This window comes from Vipera ursinii (assembly GCF_947247035.1).
Source record: "Vipera ursinii genome assembly, chromosome: 2".
NCBI classification, from domain to species: Eukaryota; Metazoa; Chordata; class Lepidosauria; order Squamata; family Viperidae; genus Vipera; species Vipera ursinii.
In genome coordinates this window covers 68,079,947-68,089,631 of record NC_139513.1, presented here as the reverse complement: position 1 = coordinate 68,089,631, position 9,685 = coordinate 68,079,947, and positions in this window count along the sequence as shown.

The window sequence follows — 9,685 nt, the reverse complement described above, 5'->3', positions numbered from 1 at the left end:
AGAGGGGTGCCTGATCCTATTTGTTGTTCGTCAGCCTTGTGCAATGTTCCCTCCTGCTGATATGTTGGGATTGCCGCTCCCAGAATTCCCAGACATCATGGCCACAATTAGAGATAGTGGTGCATAGTTTGAGAGTTGAAAGTACCAGACTGAAAAAGCTATCTTGTTTTCTACAGTTTGTCTCTTCTTTTAGTTCTGCTAACAGGAAATACAAGATAATAGTAGGAGAAAAATTAGTAAGGCACGCTCTTAGCTTTAGTAAGGTGGCATGGCCTGTAGGTACATGAAAGGTAGTGATACTATGGAGATGGGAGTTTATATAGCTTTAGTAAGGTGGCATGGCCTGTAGGTACATGAAAGGTAGTGATACTATGGAGATGGGAGTTTATATAGCTTTAGTAAGGTGGCATGGCCATTAGAGTTTACAATTTCTCCTTACTCTATATACATAAAATATGTACAGAGAGGAAAAATTATAAACTCTAATGGCCATGCCACCTTGTTGTTGTTAGCTGTAAAGTTGTGTCCGACCCATCGCGACACCATGGACAATGTTCCTCCAGGCCTTCCTGTCTTCTACCGTCTTCTGGAGTCCATTTAAGCTCATGCCTACAGCTTCAGTGACTCCATCCAGCCACCTCATTCTCTGTCATCCCCTTCTTCTCTTGCCCTCAACCTTTCCCAGCATTAGGCTCTTCTCCAGTGAGTCCTTCCTTCTCATTAGGTGGCCAAAGTATTTGAGCTTCAGCTTCAGGATCTGGCCTTCTAAAGAGCAGTCAGGGTTGATCTCCTCTAGAACTGACCGGTTTGATCGCCTTGCAGTCCAAGGGACTCGCAGGAGTCTTCTCCAGCACCATAGTTCAAAGGCCTCAATTCTTTGGCGCTCAGCCTTTCTTATGGTCCAAATTTCACTGCCATACGTTGCCACTGGGAAGACCATAGCCACCTTACTAAAGCTATATAAACTCCCATCTCCATAGTATCACTATACCTTTCATGTATCTACAGGGAGAAGTAACAATAATAGGTTTGAGGTATGTGCATATTTAAATCCTAAAGGAAATTAACCCTGACTGTCTTTTGGAAGGAGACATTTTGAAGCTGAAGCTGAAATATTTTGGCCACCAAATGAGAAGAGAGGACTCATTGGAAAAGATCCTGATGTTGGGAAAGATCGAAGGCAAGAGAAGGGGACGATAGATAATGAGATGGTTAGATAGTGTCTTTAATGCAGTGGGCATGAGTTTGGGCAGACTGAGGGAGACTCTGGAAGATGGGGGGAGGGGTGCTGGCAGACACAGAGAGAGGATATTTAACCCCTGTATTCTCCTTATCTAGAAAGGGGGGAAATCCTTTTTACACTAGAAGGCCATTTTTATTTGTGTGACTAGTGGTGTTAAGAACTGCTGTGTGAAATCTTAGCCTCCAAGGAAGATCTTGCTTAATGGGGCTGATAGAAGGAGGAGTTTGTAGATACAGGCAATCCTCAAATTACAAATGTAATAGAACCTGCTAATTACATTCGTAACCCAAGGATTTGTTAATTGGATCATGTGAATGTGATCCCTCCCTGCTTTACCCAATGCATTCGTTAATTGAACACGCAGGTCGTTAAGTGCACATGAGGTATCTCAGGGTGGGGAAGACCAGGGGGGGGGGCTAGTGCCAGAACAGGCCACCTGTTTCTGACCATGCAAGGCCTCCCCCAACCCACTGAGATATCTCATGCTTCCCCCCCCATCCTATCCTGATGGGTTTCCACAGGCATTGGGCCTGTGGAAACTCACCTTTTGAAGATCTCAGTGATTAAGCAATCTGTCTCCTCTCCAGCCTATATGCTGTGGTTTCTTTGCCTGCTCCCAGTGCTCCAAAAGCAGAGCAGTGAGAGCAGAGGCAGAGCGAGATGAGGGTGCCCTGCTCAACTTGGCTAACTCACTGAGACTGCCTGCACAGGACACCTGATCTGTATTTTGGAGCGCCAGGTAGCCTCGGTGAATCTGAAGAAGTACGATTTCACGCTCCTGCAGGCTTCCGTGCATGGGGCTCAATATAATATTGCCTAATCCAATATTTCTCAGTCTCAGCAATTTTAAGATATGTGGACTTCAACTCCCAGAATTCTTCAGCCAGCCATAACTGGGAAATTCTAGGAGTTGAAGTCCACACATCTAAAGTTACCATTGAGAAACACTGGCCTAATCTAATGGACAGTTGCTCACCTAGATCTCATTCAGAAGTTGTATTTAAATCAGCAATACTAAAGTTTAAAAATGAAAACATATATTTACATATGAAAGAATGGTTTCAACGACTTGTGCAGCATCACCAGAAAGCTTTGATGTGTCTACCTCCTCACAGGCAAAAATACACATCACACCCATCAAAAAGAATTAGCATTAATAATCTTTATATGCTACCATTCAAGCAGTCGTAAAGGAGAGAAACTAAACTGCATGAGAGGCTTATGTTTCATCCATTAGTGTATTAGGCACTATTATCAATTCAAGCATGGAAGTGACAGAAGTCAGAGCTAAATTTAGCACAGTGTCTCACTAGCTGTCCTCATCGGTACCATGCCAAAGAAGAATTTGTTCTTTGTTCTTTTGCAACAAAGTTGTATCTACCAACAAGGGGTCTGTTGTCATCCATTGTTCCCTCAGTGAAACCTGTGTGCTACTAAACCAAAACAAACCAGCATCATAGAGAACTGCCACTCCACAGCCGTTCCATATGATAATAATTTCTATTTTAAAATGCAACTCGCAATTTCTCCACATCATCTTCATCAACTGTAAATTTCAAACATATCCATCTTTTGTTTATGATTTTTATGAATCTGAGGTTTTGCAAAAAAGTGTCTTTCCATACTACAATAGAGAAATTGCAGCCAATCTGTGTTCTCTGTTTATTTACAATTGGTTAGTCCCTGAGTCATTATCACGGTTTCCAGTGCTCTGTGAGTTATCAGCCTTTTTTCCCCTTTACAAAGATACAAAGAACCTTTTAGCATTTGCAGATAGATAGATAGATAGATAGATAGATAGATAGATAGATAGATAGATAGATAGATAGATAGATAGATAGATATACTAGTGCATACATTTTCCCACATGTATTTATATACATGTATCCAGTGGTTTGCAAAATATTCCTCCTGGTAGACTTAATGCAGAGGAAGATTGACTTTTGAAATTATTAAAAAGTATATTGAGCAGTCTCTCCCCCCAAAAAAAACCTCTCTTCCATTGTGCCAGATCAATGTAGCAGAGCAAACCTAATGGAAATAGCATGCCAGCAAAATTGCATTTGAGGGTTGCTTAGGTTAGACAGAATGAAATGCTAGTCAGAAGTGAAAAAAGAAGCAGCAGCTCCTCTAATGGAAGAACAAGATCTAGAAACACAGGATGAATTAGAAACATTATTTTCTTCTTTTTTGGAAGCAAGGAAGAGAAAACATAAAGACGTTTTCTGAAGGTTGCAAGGAAACTTGGAAATGTATGCAATGTTAACATTTGTAAATATTCTATGTCAGAGGAAGATCATACTTCCCAAGAAAACAGGGAAAAATCAGTATCTGGAGATGTTCATCACAGTCTGAGTTTGGTATTTGCGTTCTACTAGCCAATAAACCTCATAAGGTTTCCTTCCTGGATACTTAATGCAATAAGAGTTTGTGACAATATGTTTGGGATCAAATTTGGGTGTCGACAATGGCAGAAGAGGGATACAGATTCTGTATTGGAAATGTACTGGGTGAAATCAATGGCAATGCATCCTATCCACTCAATGTAAAGGTTGGGTTTCTGTTTTGAATAATTTCTTTAAAAAATGTAAAGACCTACGGCGCTGGAGAAGGCTCCGGCTGTATGGTATTCCTTGGAGAGCAAAGGTGACTAACAAGCAAGTACTGGAGCACATAACACCAGACATGTCACTGGAAGGCAAAAATCACAAAACTGCATCTCACTTTGGCCATGTCGGGGTAATTCACTGGAGAAAGCAATTATGTTTGGAAGAGTTAGTGGTAAAAGGAAACCAGGCCATCAAAGAACATGGTGACTGGACATCATCAAAGCTGACACCAGCATAGAAAAGCTCAAAGAAGTAGTGCAAGATGGGAAGATGTGGAGAGACTTGGCCCACAGACATAACTTGAATGGATATGGTAATATCACCATCAAACGTAAAATATTTTACAAAGATTTAGTTAGCAGGTAGTTGGTGTTAAACCTTCATGAGTTGGGGCCTTTATTGACTTTCTGTGGTCTTGCTTTTATTATTGCCCTCTTCAGCCAGTGTATGCAATATACTAAAAAAGAGAGAATAGTACTGCTAAAATTAGAAGAAACAAAGTTAATAGGAATGCAAAAAAAATATTGTCTCCAAGAGCACTAAAATAAATACAATATCAAATTTAAGAGTGTCAAGTCTCATTCTTCTTCTACCAATACGTTTTGGTATAAAATGGCTGGATTCATGCAAACTGAAAATGTGATTTATATGACTTATCCTTGATACAGTATATGAAACCAACCCAAACTACCAGTGGTTTGTAAACTGTAATTTATGAAAATGCGAAGTGTGAATCCAGCCACTGTAGCTTAAACAACAAAACTCAGTTAAAATAATCCATGGACTAGCAAGATATATAGATCCAATTAATATTAGATTACAATTTTTTATTTTTGGCTAAAAAAATAATCTGAATTTTAATAGCAAAATAAGTGGAAATAACAGTTTTGAATGACATTATATGTTAAATGGCAAGGTTTCCATGCAATGAACAATGAGGTAAAAGTCCTTTCTAGACAACATTACTTTGTTTGCTTTAGGAAAATCCAGCTATTTAATTCCATATGTCATTCATAGCATGTGCTGTTCACATGCATATAAATTGCAATATGAATTTTTTTCTACTGCCAATTTAAAAATTGATCTATGAGTTGGAGGAAATGGAATAGGAGACTTGTTTTGACTATTGGATTATGATTTGAAGGATATATGACCACAAACCCAGTTTCTTCATTCTATATACCGGTATGTTTCCACTTCCCGAACTACCCTTATTCTACAGTATAATTGGCTTTCTGTCTCTGATTGCTGGGTCACAGAGATCTAATAAACCAAATGGATCCCACAAATTTGAAGTTTGTTTCCTTTTGCATTAAACGTGTTTAGTTTTTTAGGCCTATGATTCATATTTTCAAATTCAGAACTCTAACTTAAGAATGCCTATCTTTCTTTGATTTATCAATTGCATATGTTCTCTTTTCTTAAACAGTCAAAAAAATGGAAGTGATGGTAATGATATTGGTTTGCCTGTTTTGGCTTAATGGTTCAGTAACAGAACAAAACAATAAAATAAATGGGTTGGAAAACAAGTTCCTTTCCTCATTTTAAATTTAAACTACTATCCACTAGTCCAGGGGTCGGCAACCTCGGCTCTTTTATGACTCGTGGACTTCAACTCCCAGAATTCCTGAGCCAGCTATGCTGGCTCAGGAATTCTGGGAGTTGAAGTCCACGAGTCATAAAAGAGCCGAGGTTGCCGACCCCTGCACTAGTCCCTGCTTAGCTGGAAGAAAACAATCAGCATAAATTTGCTGTTCTTACTGCTACCATCCTTGTCCTGTCTGTTCTGGTTAATCATGCAAATGGTGTTGTCTTGAGCTTTGATATAAAGAGCAAGTGGAGGAAGGGGACTAGTGGATTGGCCTGGTGTTTTTGCCTTTCCTTCTCACTAATTGTTTCTAGACAGTGGGAGAGCATCCACTAATCACACTTCTTTGTGGGGGGACTGGGAAAGGGAGCAGGGGAGTTTTGATAGACGGACTTGTTTAGCCATCTGTCAAAATGCACTCCTGGTTTTATTTATTTAGTTATCTATCGATCGATCGATCAGATTTATATAGCCAGCCATTTCACAAGGGTGGCTCTGGGCAATGTACAATAAAAAAGAACAATAAAACACATCTTAAATACTGTAATACTGTGTGTGTGTGTGTGTGTGTGTGTGTGTATGTGTGTGTGTGTGTAGGAGCTGCATGATGCAACAAGGGAGAGGGTTATGCAGCTCCCAGATCCACTGTTGGTGAGCTGTTAATTGGGTTTCTGTGGAACATGAAGATTTACCACTACATTCAAGTTGAAAGGAAGCCCAACCAACAGCTATTTAGCACTGGGAGGAAAGAACAGTTGCACAGTGAATCAGGAATCAGCACTGGCTCTCCCTATGGCAGCCCTATATAATCCCTTAACCACCACCCCTCCCCATTTCTGTCAGTAAGAGCCACTTCAAAATGCTAAAACTATGGAGAGGGTGTAGGGAAAGCTCCAGATTGAGGGCCAGGCCTCCTGATTGGCTAAACAGCCCTACTACCACACCCAATTAATTGCTATCTAGGTTGATCTCCCAATCAAAACTAGGCCTCTGAATCAGAATTGGCTCTGAGATCTGTTAAAGAGTTGAGAACCATTGCCCAAGAATGTCTACCTCCATTTAAAGCAGCCAATAGTTAGTAAGCTGATCCTACACATGATTTGAGGGTACCACATCAAAAATGGTTGAGGAAGTGCCCCTCATGATTGAACCGAAGCAGGTTGTTGGCTTCTTAAGGTGAAAATGCTGCTTTAATAACAGTAGAACAATGGACAATTAAAAGTTGTTTCAGATATCAGTCAAAGTCAAGATGAAGGCAACAGTACACAGACAAAGCAGAAAAAAAGATTTTTGTAGCCATGGTTAAGAGAAGGGGCAAAGCCCTTTGTTGTTAGGCTCAGCAGTAATACAGGGTATTGCTTATAGTGCCCAGAATCTTTCAGATCTATTCCTGGCGCCTGCAAATGACCAAATAGCAAATTCTCAGTATGTGCAATTGCAGTAATCAAATACTTCAAGGAGGAAGTTGCAGTTTTACTTCTCTTCTCCTTTCAAAGACCTAAATGAGATGTGTATGGAGGAAGAATTGAACCTGTGGCCACAGCTTTCCTAACTGAGCTTCACCATTATTTACAATTTCCTTTGGAGCACATTATATTTACAAATAAATGACAACTTACCTTTCAATTGGTTCAGTTGTGGAACCATCAAGCAAATACAGATATTTCCTTGGACTTAGTTGACTCAACCTCATATACAGGGGAAACTCGAAAAATTAGAATGCAACTTAAAAGGGGAAACTAATATATGAGATAGACTCATTACATGCAAAGCCAGATAGTTCAAGCTGTGATTTGTCATAATTGTGATGATTATGGCGTACAGCTCATGAAAACCCCAAATCCACAATCTCAGAAAATTAGAATATTGTGAAAAGGTGCAACATTCTAGGCTCAAAGTGTCCCACTCTAATCAGCTAATTAAGCCATAACACCTGCAAAGGGTTCCTGAGCCTTTAAATGGTCTCTCAGTCTGGTTCAGTAGGAATCACAATCATGGGGAAGACTGCTGACCTGACAGTTGTGCAGAAAACAATCATTGACACCCTCCATAAGGAGGGAAAGCCTCAAAAGGTAATTGCAAAAGAAGTTGGATGTTCCCAAAGTGCCGTATCAAAGCACATTAATAGAAAGTTATGTGGAAGGGAAAAGTGTGGAAGAAAAAGGTGCACAAGCAGCAGGGATGACCGCAGCCTGGAGAGGATTGTCAGGAAAAGGCCATTCAAAAGTGTTGGGGACTTTCACAAGGAGTGGACTGAGGCTGGAGTCAGTGCATCAAGAGCCACCACACACAGACGGATCCTGGACATGGGCTTCAAATGTTGTATTCCTCTTGTCAAGCCACTCCTGAACAACAAACAATGTCAGAAGCGTCTTACCTGGGCTAAAGAAAAACAGACCTGGTCTGTTGCTCAGTGGTCCAAAGTCCTCTTTTCTGATGAGAGCAACTTTTGCATCTCATTTGGAAACCAAGGACCCAGAGTCTGGAGGAAGAATGGAGAGGCACACACTGCAAGATGTTTGAAGTCCAGTGTGAAGTTTCCACAGTCTGTGTTGATTTGGGGAGCCATGTCATCTGCTGGTGTTGGTCCACTGTGCTTCCTTAAGTCCAGGGTCAACACAGCCATCTACCAGAAGATTTTGGAGCACTTCATGCTTCCTTCTGCAGACGAGCTTTATGGGGATGCTGACTTCATTTTCCAGCAGGACTTGGCACCTGCCCACACTGCCAAAAGCAACAAAACCTGGTTCAATGACTGTGGGATTTTACTGTGCTTGATTGGCCAGCAAACTGGTCTGACCTGAACCCCATAGAGAATCTATGGGGCATTGCCAAGAGAAAGATGAGAGACATGAGACCGAACAATGCAGAAGAGCTGAAGGCCGCTATTGAAGCATCCTGGTCTTCCATAACACCTCAGCAGTGCCACAGGCTGATAGCTTCCATGCCACGCCGCATTGAGGCAGTAATTGCTGCAAAAGGGGCCCAAACCAAGTACTGAGTACATATGCATGCTTATGCTTTTCAGAGGTCCGATATTGTTCTATGTACACTCCTTGTTTTATTGATTGCATGTAATATTCTAATTTTCTGAGATTGTGGATTTGGGGTTTTCATGAGCTGTACGCCATAATCATCACAATTATGACAAATCACGGCTTGAACTATCTTGCTTTGCATGTAATGAGTCTATCTCATATATTAGTTTCCCCTTTTAAGTTGCATTACTGAAATAAATGAACTTTTGCACGATATTCTAATTTTTCGAATTTCACCTGTATGTTCTCTGTTAAATAAATATTCTTTGTTTTCATTGGGACGTAGCTGCTAAAGACAGCCCAAAGAAGGTACTATGACTTGGATGGAAACTACTCAGACAAAAAGGTGGCCAGGTGAAGGTTTTATCCTCTGTAAACATCATACATGTTGATGTGCTGTGTTCAGTGACAGCAATAAATGTTCGGTCATGTAAAACATCTTTTAAAAATGCTAAAATAAACTGTTAAGTCTAATTGCTAAATAGTCCAGTGAGCTGGTAGCTGTACTGTAATAAGAGGAGCCTTTCAATCTGAACCCCAGGATTCAACCCTTTGTCATCAGTGGTCCTGGAAAGGAACAAGGCAGCAAGTGCCATCTGTTTTCTTTGAACCACTTTTTCACCAAGTGCTGTGCAAACATTTAATTAATTAAACAAACATAAAAATCTAGTAACATACCTTCTTACATGCAAATAAGTGATAAGAGCAAAGAGAGGTAAGGCAGAGCCAGTGAACACCAGCAATCTGAGGACCACGCTTATCACTGCCTCGCGTTACAAGGAAATTGAAAGCTTTAGAAATAGCCAGAGGGGAATCAATATTTGGGGTGCTGCAAATAGCTGCTATAGATAATTTTATTTTGGGTTTTTGTTGATGAGAGTTTAAAAGCTAGAATGGATTAAAACAGATAAGAGACCACCAAGATTAGATCCATGTCAGAGGTACACAGATTTCCAAGGCCCCGCCACAGGCATGGATCCAGCTCTTACAGCCTCTCCAAAAGTTGTCAGCCAATTGTAATTTTTAATTTGACTGAAAGGGAAACTATTAAAGACACAGGGAGTAATCATATCAGTTGTGTTCATTCAAGCTTATGTACATTTTAATTGAATCATCTTTATGTTTCATCGTGGCCCTGATCACGCAGCCACTGATTATACTGTACCTATGCTTATTCCTGTACCTGCTCGTGTGCATGGAAACATTC